General features: G+C 47.8%; 1 protein-coding gene across 2 annotated transcripts in view; it reads left to right on the forward strand.

The window, feature by feature from the left end:
- The first annotated feature begins 2308 nt into the window (after positions 1-2308).
- Positions 2309-12354, forward strand: part of LOC146808928 (interferon-inducible GTPase 5-like) — a 32506-nt gene continuing 22460 nt past the window's right edge. Inside the window, exon 1 of one of the 2 annotated variants that reach the window (XM_085615732.1) lies at positions 2309-3026. The gene's annotated coding sequence lies outside the window, so the exon portion shown is untranslated. Of the gene's footprint in view, positions 3189-12354 lie in introns of both variants that reach the window. The other variant, XM_085615733.1, reaches the window with a different exon arrangement.

The following is a 12354-nucleotide window of genomic DNA, read 5'->3' on the forward strand; positions in this document are numbered from 1 at the left end:
ATCAGTGAAATGCCAAACATACTAAAAATTGGGATGTTTTGCTCTTTCTAGCTACACCTGACTCCGCCCACTGACCCAATCCTCGGAATATTCCCGCCCCCTGAGGCTCCGCCCACAGTTCCCCTACTTTTTTTTCCCCACTTCGACCACTGGGTAGGCCGGATCTCTGGTTAACCCCAGAGATATCATGCAGAGCAATATCTAGACAAGACCTAGTGCTCCTCTATAGACAGGTTAACTTGCTGGCTATCCAGGGAAGTGCCATAGGGGGTTCGATGACTGACGAGTTTTTGCTAGTTAAGGCTGAACATAGGAAAGAAGAGTTCCTGGACTTGATCTATCCTTTGCAGGCCAGGAAACTCTACATGCAATTCAGAGTGGGGAACCTCCCTCTAAATGCCCTTACTAGCAAATGGGCACTAGGGAATAAGAGGACCTGTCCCGCATGTACCCATAGGGAAGAGTCGGAAGTACATGTATTATTCTTTTGCCCGGCATACACCCTCCCACGCAAACGCTGGATAATACCAATATGCCGCAATCTTGGGTTTAAGCTATATTTAGAGGCCTTTAGGATACTAAAATATGATACCCACCCCCCAATAGATTTTGCTGTTTCCCGATTTTTAAATTCGATGTGGTATCTACGCAGGGGCCTCGTAAAGTGACATGTGAATCTCTGTGTATACTTTGTAAATTTCTAATTTGGATCTAGGTTTTAACTCTTTGAGTGTTTTTATCCTATTTTATGACATTTTTTAAACTGAATTTTTTCCTGTTCCTAAGATGTACACGCTGAATATAATGTCTTTTTGACACGAGATGAATTAGTTAAATGAGGCTCTTTTTACATTGTAGATATAAACGATGGACTCTCTGCATAGTCCATTTTGCAGTATCCTTAGATTTACGTGGTTCTTGGTGTCCTATTATCTATGTATATTACAAAGAAATTCTGATAGCATTTATATCTGTGTAACTCTTTTGTAATGAATTTTTACAATTAATTAATGATTACGTTTCTGGTCAACCAAAATTTGCACTATTTTTTATGTAACTGGCGGCAGTCTTTGCCTGCTTGCACTGAAATTGTATATTGTAGTATTTTTATTCTGTGCTTTTATGGTCTTTGACCAAAATAAAGTTATTTAAGTAAGTAAGATAATGTATGTACAGGAGGAACACGTGGGTGCTCTCTCCTCCCCTCTCCCTTTGTGATATGGGTGCTGGCTTTCTTTTCCAGCTTAGACTACATGCCCTGCCCTCAGCCTCACCTCACCAGCCACGCCATTGCCAGCTGTGCCTCACTCTGATGCCAAGATGCCTGCAGAATGGCACTTTGAAAGAAAGGGCAGCTCACGCACGTACTCTAGGATCTGCAGCCAGTTTCTTTTTGAAAAGAAGTTAGCTTGCTGATCATATGCAGTGCCTAGAAGTTTAAGCAAGGGGGTGCTGTTGGATAGAATAATAGACCTGCCCTAGGGTGTTTCAGTGTGAAGGCGGGTGGCACCTGAATAAGCCGTGTTCCAAAGCCCCCCCCCCCCCCCCCCCCCCCCCCCTTCACAGCCTGCTTCTCTCTGCCTTTTGGGAATATCAAATAACTAGTTGCTCCCCTTGTTTAAGGGACCCCTCATTTGAAACTTTGGGCTTCCATTAAAAACAACTGCTGTTTTGTGCGTTTCTCCATGCCTAGTGCCTTCCCAGTGTGTTTTTGTGTTTTGAGTGTCTGCCATATATTGCAGTATTATACTTTTACTAGTATTTTGATCGCTTTTGTAACATGCACATGTCACTTTCTCCTTTTGTAGCGTATCGTTTGCTACCTCTTGTGTTTTGTTTGCTTTTGATACATGCACAAGGGCCACCACTGCCTCATGTAATGTAACTTTTGTTTTAGTGTTCTGAGTGTCGGCTATTTATTGCAATTTTTTTTTTACCTCTACGTGTACTTTGTATGCTCTTGTAAACTGCACACATCACTTTTTCCTTTTGTAACGTATCGCTCTTTTTATTTTGTTTGCCCTTGATACTTGCACAATTGTCACTATTGCCTCATGTAATTTACCGTTTGATTTTGTAACATGCTCACTTGTATTTTTGCTCCTTATGTATCATTACTGCTCCTATTGTGAAGCGCTCTGACACCTTTGGGTAAAGTCCGCGCTATATAAAAACGCATTAAATAAATAAATAAAATAAATAAAAATAAAGCCTATTGCTTCAGCTGTGATGACCGTGGGATACAGCCCCCAGACAGGCGCGAAACACCCATTGGGTTCTCCGGGCTTCAGCCCCCGCCCCGCCCCGTCGTGTGTGTCAGCCCGGCAGAGAGAGCTTCGCCCGCTGGCGACGCTCTAATTGCAGCCGCACCCGAGTACTCCACAGGTCTTTAAAAGACCATTTACTTGTTAATTAGGCTTTTGTTGTGTTTTCACCCCTTCTTACAACCACTCCCCCGCCGAAATCTTTTAACCCCCCCCCGAAATGTGGCTCTAGCTGCCAGCCTGAGTCCCAGAATACATCCGTTTGAACAGCCACGTGCTCATCTCTACCCACCCCCACCCCAGTCCATGGGGCCGGTCCCTGTCGGCAGCACGCGGACCGGCAAGTTTCGCTTTCCTGTCAGAGGGCGGGGGCCCTAATCTGAAAACAGCAGCGAAGTTAGAGACTGCCTGAGAGGGAGGGCGAGACAGACAGGGGGAGAGAAACCGAGGCGGAAGAGAGGCAGAGGAAACCGAGAAAAGGGAGCGCTGAGAGCACAAGAGCGAAACCGAGGGAGAGGCGAAAAGAAACGAAAGTGGGCGAGCGATCCGGGAAGCCGGAGAAGGGAAAAGGGCAGGAAAACACTAGTGTGGAAGGAGGAGAACGGAGGAACGCAGACTAAAGCGGGGGGAACCCTGGAGGCAGAGAGGCCCGCGGAGGAGGGGCAGGGAACGGACGGTCATCGAGTGAAAGAAAAGAAAAGGCAGCCGGAGGACGACGAGTGAGGCGACCTGAAACGAAAGAATAAGGACCAGACACCACAAGTAAGAGGCCCCTTCGTTCCTGTGCCCCTTCGCTCTACCCCTCCCTCCGCACTCTCATTCTGTCTCCGCCAATGGGCGTAGGCAGTAACAAAATAGGAGCACTCTCTGTATAGAATGCAGAGTTGAAGATCCGAATGTGATGATAGAGTGGACTTTTACAAGGTAAACAGCCCCTCGTGCACTAATGGAAGCCCTCCCAGGGAGGTGGAATAATACCACGAGGGCCCTCTAAGTGGATCAAGCCCCCCCCCATCCACGCGATACACGGACTGACTGGAGGTGTCGGACATGAGATCAGTGTCCTGGGCGGCTATCCTGCCATTTCATTCTATCAGCTCTCACTGATTTGTTTATGCTCTTGTTGTCTTCGTTCTCTTTGTCCTACAATACCTCTTAGGATTTTCACACGTAAGCTTTGCACAAGCACACTTATAGGCACATTAAATAGGTCTTGCTTCCTTCCGAACATCTTTCCTTTCCGAACCCTCCTCTCACCTGTCCTGTATCCATTCTTACACCTATCTGGTGCCACCTCCTCTGGCGCCGGCTTTACACCTGTCTGCTGTCACCTATTCACACCTGCCTGCTGTCACCTATTCACACCTGCCTTCTGTCCCCTATTCACACCTGCCTGCTGTCACCTATTCACACCTGCCTGCTGTCACCTATTCACACCTATCTTCTGTCACCTATTCACACCTGCCTTCTGTCACCTATTCATACCTGCCTGCTGTCACCTATTCACACCTGCCTGCTGTCACCTATTCACACCTGCCTGCTGTCACCTATTCACACCTGCCTGCTGTCCCCTATTCACACCTGCCTGCTGTCACCTGTTCACACCTGCCTGCTATCACCTATTCACACCTGTCTTCTGTCACCTATTCACACCTGCCTGCTGTCACCTATTCACACCTGCCTGCTGCCCCCTATTCACACCTGTCTGCTGTCACCTGTGCTGCGTCCCTCTATATACCTCTCTGCTGTCACCTATTTACACCTGTCTGCTGTCACCTGTGCTGCGTCCCTCTATATACCTCTCTGCTGTCACCTATTTACACCTGTCTGTTGTCACCTGTACTGCGTCCCTCTATATACCTCTCTGCTGTCACCTATTTACACCTGTCTGGTGTCACCTGTGCCGCGTCCCTGTTTATAACTCTCTGCTGTCTCCTGTGCAGAGTCCCTGTTTATACCTCTTTGGTGTCACCTGTGCAGAGTCCCTGTTCACACCTGTCTGGTGTCACCTGTGCCGCGTCCCTGTTTATAACTCTCTGCTGTCTCCTGTGCAGAGTCCCTGTTTATACCTCTTTGCTGTCACCTGTGCCGCGTCCCTGTTCACACCTGTCTGCTGTCCCCTGTGCTGCGTCCCTCTTTATACCTCTCTACTGTCACCAGCAGATAGATCCGCGGGTATTTCCTGCCCCTGTATCCCTCAACTCTATTCTGCCCCGGGTCCTTTTCTGCCCATTTTATCGCTCAGCACCTCTCTTGCTCCCCCATACCTGTGCCGTCACCTCCCCTGGCCCCTACTGTCCCTCCCTATCCCTGCCCACGCTCCTTCCCTCAGCCCTTGTGTTTTTTTCCCCTTCTTTGTCCCTGATGATTCTTGTGCAAGTTTTCATCACATACCACACATTCCTGGAGTTTCTCTTCGGGGTCTTTCTGTTTTGTTAGGGCGAGCCTGAGTCAGCGTTCTGTTTAGCGTACTCTTCCTGTCAGAAAGATTGATTCCTTTTTAATGCGTACACTTTTTATTTATATTTACACAGTAGGGTTTTTATCTCCACTAAGGGAAAACAGTTTGTTAAACAAAAATGGACGTCGCAGGAAATAGCTGCCCCATCCCAACCCCTTCCTTTGCCGGCGTGTGCTTCCGTTCATTGCTGAGAATGGGCGGTGACGCGTTCATCTTTAGGTCGAGCCTGAGCCTGCAAATTAATTATGACATCCCCGAAATTGATATCACATGAACAGACCTGACTTTATAGATTATTAATATGTCATCACCAGGCCAACACGTAGCGTAATCACAGCTGGTGATGCCGTCATTAATAGACCTTATTAGAAGTTGGCAAGCAGAAACAAAACCAGTCTCGTTGCAGTAATATGCAAAAATGTGCTTCATCGCTAAATACTTACACGTCCCAAAGGCAAGACCGATTGCATTGCAAATGCTTGTTTGGTGTTGCAGTTTATATACAACGCGAAGCGGTATTGGAGCGCTTTACATGAGCACTAGTTGCATTCAGTGATTGAAATGGAAAAATAGAAGTGCAGGTACTCTGTAACAGAGTACCTGCTTGTTTCTGAGAAGTGCCGGTACACTCTGATTAAATCATTACCTCTCTCTTGAGAAGTGCCGGTACTCTCTCTCTCAAAATACAAAAGTGCCGGTACTCCGTACCGACCCATTCAAAGCACTGGTTACATTACACAAGGTACCGTTCATGTTTTTGGGCACGAAGAGATTGTCATTTGCCCAGAATCACAAGATGTTGAGCCGACGCCGAGACTCGAACCTGCTTTCCCAGTTCCAAAGTCTTTCCTCTCTGGCCGTAACGCCACAGCCTCTCCACCTTTTCTTGGGTTACTTATTTTCGAGAGGAAATAAAACTGTTCATAATTTTCTTTTCTATGCAGTGGTAAATAACTGAACAAGCATTTACAATACAATGGTCTCGGCATTGTTAAAGTTAGAGCTATTGGCATTGCTCATGACATTATTTTTGTTTATGTTTTTGTTTTTAAAACATTTAACCCCTTCGCTGCGGCGGGAATTCCGCCGCAGCGCTGGGGGGTTTGGGGGGGGCAGCGCGGTGGCGTTGTGCTCATGACGGAGCCACTCCGTCATGAGTCACGGTTGAGCTGTGCTCATGACGGAGTGGTTCCGTCATGACTCCGCCCAGTTGCATTGTCCCCCCGCACAGGCGGGGAAACAGCGCCGCATGGGCGGAGCGGCCGCCAACGGTCGCGGCATGACGGAACCACTCCGTTATGAGCACACGGCAACCGTGGCTCATGACGGAATGGCTCCGTCATGAGCAGGGGAGGGGTTAAAGAAACAGCATTGTTATTTACAATGGCAATAGCTTAATCTCTCTCAAATGCGAGACCTATTGCATTTGCACCCACACACAGAGCCACACACACAAAGCCACCCACCCTCACAGAGCCACCCTCACAGAGCCACCTACACAGAGCTATTCACATAGAGCAACCCACACACGCTGCTGCTGTGTCACAGATAATAAAGTGTCATATTTTTTCCCGGCACTATGACTGTTGTGAGAGGAAATTCACCGCGTGCACAGTGTGGGAATACGTGAGCCACTTGTCAAAGGGACACCGTTTTAAGATTGTTTGGGAACCTTTTACTGTCAACAAATGAACATTATTATTGAAAGATGTATTAGATTAATTTTGCTATAAAAATAAAGTATTGCTGACTAATATAGCTAGCAAACATCCTTTTTCCACGCAAATGCGGGGCCCTGTTACAAGTTCCCCCAAAGTGTATGGTTTTGAGTTCCTCGACCAGTACCCCCTTAACTGGTACTGGCACTTCGGAAACCGCCACACGGTTGTGGTGGCTGTAGGGAGGGGGGGGGGGGGGGAGTTGTTGCTCTCTGATCTGTACACGCTTTTAGCCCCTAGGTGACCAAACTTGGTGGCTTGAACTGAACCCAGCTCTTCTATAAGAGGATAGACGCCTTGCACGAGGAGCGAGACACGCCTGTCAGTGGGGCTGACCCCCACGAGCGGGGCCTGGCGTGGACCAGCAGGAACCGAGAGAGATATTGAAAGTGGAGGGGATGAGGTCCGTCGGCTAGATTGCTGACTTTGGTGTTGGAAACCAGGGTTTGAGCCTCGGGTCTAGTCCACATCCTGTGATTCTGGGCAAATCACTTATTCTCCCGTGCCTGAATGTGTAATGTAAATACGGTGCTCGTGTAAAGCGCTCCAATACCTTCGGGTCGAGTTCGCGCTATATAAATATGCAAAAAAAAAAAAAGTGGAAGATGTCTGGGGAATGTGTGGACGGCGGGGAAGCGGTCAGGCTGGGAGGGAGGGTAACGGAGCAGGGGCGACGGGACGGTGGAGAGAGGCTGGGAAGATGATGGGAGAGAGATCTGTGGATTGCGGAGAGAGGATGGGTGAGCGATCTGAGCTCTGTGGACTGAGGCAGAAGACGAGGGACTGAGTACACAGATACCGAGTGAGATGTGAAAGAGGTCGACAGGCTCCGGAGGTGCGAGTCGGGGCGGAAGATCTGCCGACTGTGGAGCGAGAATGGAAGGGAGAGATCTGCGGTCTGTGAGCAGAGGCAGATGATGGGCTGAGAGAGATCCTGAGTGAGAAGAGAGACCTGCGGGCTCCGGAGTGGCTTGTCAGGGGAGGGAAGGAGATCTGTGGACTGTGGAGAGAGGCTGAGAAGAGGATGGGTGAGAGATCTGTGGTCTGTGGGCTGAGCACAGAGTTAGTGAGAAGAGGCTGGAAAGGAGACCAGGAGGATCCCATTGAAGAGGATGGGAGGGAGATCTGCTGTGGGCAGTGAGGGGATATGAGTACAGAATTAGTGAGAAGAGAGGCTACCAGTGAACAGCAGGCGGGAAGGTCTGGGGTCTGCCGAGGGACGGAAAAGGGTGTGTGACTGGGAACTGCAAATTGTGGACAATAGAAGGGGTGGTCTGCGGACAGTGGACGGAGGAAGCCGCCGGCTGAGCAACAGATACAGGACTGGCGACGCAGCACAAAATTAAAAACAACAGCCCCTATAATTAGGAGGTTGTTGTGGGTGGTGGCGGGCCGCTTTCACTTACCCGTGTGTTACCGTGACCACGACGTTCTCAAGCCGGGCTTCGGCACAGTGGGCTTCGGCTCGATCAACTGTGCGCCCGTCCTGTGACCGAGGGAGCCGCCGTGAGAACAGAACCAAAGCACTTCCCGCCAACAAAAAGACACGAATAGCGTTCTCCAAAGCCACCTATTTTTTTGTGTGCATATTTATATAGCGCATACTCGACCCGAAGGATCAACAAGCGCAGCCTTCGGTAGCCGAGACCTAATAAACACGAGAAGGTCCCTGTAAAAAAAAAAAAAAAAAAACACGCCCACCAGTGTAAAAGGGACGGGCTTAAAAAAAGAGAAAGAAGCGAAAAAACACACCCCCGAATCCGAAAAAGACTGGGCTTGTTTCGACAGACAAAGCTCTTCTCCAATGGCTGACCAGCATTTAAGATACCAGCCAATGGAGAAGAGGGGCGGGTTCAAGCCCCACTACTGAAAGACATTAAATCTCGCAAGCGAGACTGCGCAAGCGCAGCCTTCGCTAGCCGAGACCTAAAAAGGACAGTGTGGGTTACAGTAGATTGTTTTCTTTTGACTGCACGAGGGAAAAAGGTTTCCAGTGGAGTAAATCTGCGAGTGCAGTCAGTGGCAATTTTTCATGCAGACGCGCATGAACACCCCAGAAACCTGTGAGTTTGTGGCGGTGCGCAGTCCTCACGGGGCATTCTGGGGGATGAACCCCGCCCCCTCCCTCCCTCGCTCTGCCCTTGGAATAGGCTTTACTCATCAGAGATACCAGACCACAAGGGGCAATATTCGGCATTATACTCGTTACATTTGTACATGAGTAAATCACTTTACCAATGCATAGACTTGTTTTGTCAATATCAGAGGCCAATTTGCACTCGTAAATCAAGCCACGTGTACCTGTCGGCTCAATGTACCTGCTTGGGCGGCTTTGTGACTCAAGATGTGTGCTTGCATCCCTCCTGAACCAATCATGTTTCCATACTCCTGTCCAACCATCTGTCCAGTTTTTAGGTCTCGGGACCATCCGGTCGGCAGACCGGAAGTCCGGAGATTTAATGACTTGGGAGAAGAGGGGCTTGAACCCGCCCCTCTTCTGCCCTGTTCTCCATTGGCTGGCCTCGTAAATGCTGGCCAGCCATTGGAGAAGAGGTCCCGTCACTCCAATCATGCCCCGTCCTTTTCGGATCGGGGGGCGTGTTTTTTGCGAAAAGTCTCAAGGAGGAGACAACAGCAAAACACGCCCCCGAATCCGAAAAGGACGCTGCCTTGGTCGTGTGCTCGTCCGCTCCCCCTTCGTCCGTTGCTTGTTCATTTTGCAAAGGTTTTATCTAATGATACAATAAAGTCTTTTATACCTCGTTCTTTGTACATCTCACTCCAAGTGTTTCAGTTTTGGGCTCTGTTATGTTCTGTAAGGAACAGGCACCGTTTACCACGAAATAGTGACGTGCATGTTTAACAAATGGAGACGAAACATTCCCGATAATATACGAGGCGTAAGCAAAACATGTGCTCCAATAACCATGAGAAAAATGTTAAGCAGTTTCTCACCTAAGGCAGTGTCTATGTAACCCTAGCCTTAATCAGCCACAAAAAGCCACCATTTGACAGGAAAACATGTGTCCTGTTCGGGACGTTGCAAGCAGCTGCGGTTAATATCGCACAATGTTTACTGCAGGGTTAGAGCAATAAATGAGCGAAAAACCATTCTGGTGGATGGGCAGCAGAATACAAATATGTCCTCGTGTTTCTTCACATCAGGCCCCTTCATCTGCAGTTTTCACCACAGCATCAAGGCACGAACGTGCTATGTTTTGTTATTTGTTGCTTTAAATGCACCCAGCGTAGCTGTTAAGCTTATGAGGCGGTCAGCCGAGATGCACTGTAAGTGAAGCTCCCCGCTTCCTATATTGAATTGATTTTGTGCATTGGTGGCCCTGCATCCAGTAGCCTCCCTGTGATGACCGCTGCAATCTCATATTGATTTTATGTGAAGAAAAGGATATTTGAGGGTTCGTTTTTCAACGATGTCCAGACTAAATCCATTTGTGTACAGTCAATTTGGAACCATTTTGGAATCCTACTTATTTGCTTATCATGTAAATGAATTTACTGAATTAGTGTGTCTGTAAAGAGGCGAGCGTGTAATTGTCCAGCAAAATATGCATTAGTTAATTCAGTTCTGTGTTACACAGTGCTGAGTCCAGATCATACAATAGGAGTGTCTGGGATACGCCATTTATTTTACTTATTTAATTTTTATATATATTTTTTGGTAACAAATTAATCTGCAAGCGGATGAAATTCGCAGGGTGGAATGCTTTTCAGATCGTGTTTGTAATTTTCGCAAATTGTTTATAATGGAAGACTTTAACTGAGAACCGGATTCTCTCAACAGAACATGAATATTGAAGTAAGCAAATTCTGAATTGTGCAGTTACTAACTTTTCAAGACCGCAGTGGGGGTTCCTTTACATGAAAGTGCTGCCTTCGCATTCCTTTGCAAGTGCTCAACTATAGAAACGTGTTGGTTGGTAATGGTATCAGGTCTCAGTAAAATCAGCTCCACCACCCCCTTCTGCAAGAGAATTGGCAAGCTAAATTCACATAGTCAGCTTTTCTGAGCCCAGTTTTACAAAGTCTGGGAATGTCTCCGAATAACTTTTAATTTTTATTTTACAAAAAGCAATACAAACACAATTGTACTGAAAGTGTGCGACTTTTAGGTAGTAGGCTGAACCGAACACCAGCATAATTGGAAACCGTCCTGTAAAAATGTTTCGAGAAGGAGGGGAAAACAATAACACCGGAAATTTAAGAATGTGATTTTGGCAACACGGCTCGCAGGTGCTTCAGGCGGGTCAAGACGTCCTTCTTCGGGTCCAGAACTTTCTGTGTAGATTTCTTGAGGTCTCCATGGTTCCTCCTGGAGAATATTCTGCAAGGAGAAGGTGGCTTGGGGCAGGAGGCGCCCCCGAGGGGCTGCAGGTGCTGTGGGTGAGGGAACACACACCTGCACTTGAACGCTGCCTCCTCCGCCGCGACTGTGTGCAGCTCCCTGGCTGCCCTCCCCTCTCTGCCCACTTACTGTCACTGCGCCCGCTCTCAGCTTCCAAAACACAAAGGAAGGACTATCCGCAGTGGTTGTCCGGTAGTGCAACTTCGGCAGCCATTTCGGAATGTCAGTCCTGACCGCTGACCAGCCATCTAAGAGCCGGTCTCCCTTTCAAAGCGAGGCTGCCTGCGCGGGCTATTACCCTCAATTACCAGTTGCTGTCCACTCTTCCTAGCTGCGGGGTTGAACTCTGAGCACCTCCCTTTGAAGTCACGATCCTTTTATCTGTGGCCAGACCCAGGAATTTAAGAAGAACCGTCATACTGATGCTCAGAACAGTTTGTGGTTACTGCAGTGCTTAATTTATGAAAAAATATATATATAGAAGTAAAAAACATATAAGTGCCAGGGCAGCTTGCGCCACACATTGCGGCTCTGTGGGTGGCTCTATGTGTGTGTGAGGCTCTATGTGTGTGTGTGTGTGTATGTGTGTGGCTGGCTTTTTTTTGTAGGTGGCTCTATGCGTGGGTGGCTCTATTTGTGTGTGGGTTGCTCTGTGTAGGTGGCTCTGTGTGTGTGGGTGGCTCTGTGTGTGTGGCTCTGTGTGTGGGTGCAAATGCAATAGGTCTCGCATTTGAGAGAGATTAAGCTATTGACATTGTAAATAACAATGCCGTTTCTTTAAATGTTTTAAAAACAAAAACAATGTCATGAGCAATGCCAATAGCTCTAACTTTAACAATGCCGAGACCATTGCATTGTAAATGCTTGTTCCTATTTATTGTCTGTGACTCAGGGGCGGCTGGTGACATTTGAAATTGGTGAGGCGTAAAAGTTGAGGATGAGTGTTATGTCGATAGCGAGCGTGCCGACTATCATAGGAGGGACTCGAGGGGAGAGGGTCTTGCAAAGTGTGTGCAAATGGAGCATTTTACAGCAAATTTGAGAGGGCAAGAATGTTTATAAAGCAATTCTGAAGGTGTAGACTTGAAATATGCAAGTACATTACAAAATACCCCATATCTTACAGCACTAAACATACCCACCTTTGACTGTAGTGTACACATAGTAGTGCAACATGTAAGCTTTTAATTATCTTACCAGGTAAATACTACACCCTTACCACATTCCTGATGAACGAGTGTAGTGCATTTGTGACACTTGTCTTGTGCTACCTTTGGATTTTACACAATCCCTGTGATTTCAGTCACAGCATTGATGGCAGCACCCCCACTCTGAAAATAGTTCCAGCACCCCTGCAGCCTTCAATTATCACAGACCAGATCAATAGACCTTGAGCCGATGCACTTTCATTGTGGGCCAGTCTGCCACCAGCAACGCGTGCATTCTTTTAACCATAGATGGTTTCGTTTGATTCAGACAAAACTGTACACAGCTGCGCAGCACTTAGTGCCAGCTGCAACGTTTAGGTTTGCGCAAGTATGCACCCTG

The sequence above is a fragment of the Triturus cristatus genome, chromosome 7 (genome assembly GCF_964204655.1).
Source record: "Triturus cristatus chromosome 7, aTriCri1.1, whole genome shotgun sequence".
In the NCBI taxonomy this organism is placed as follows: domain Eukaryota; kingdom Metazoa; phylum Chordata; class Amphibia; order Caudata; family Salamandridae; genus Triturus; species Triturus cristatus.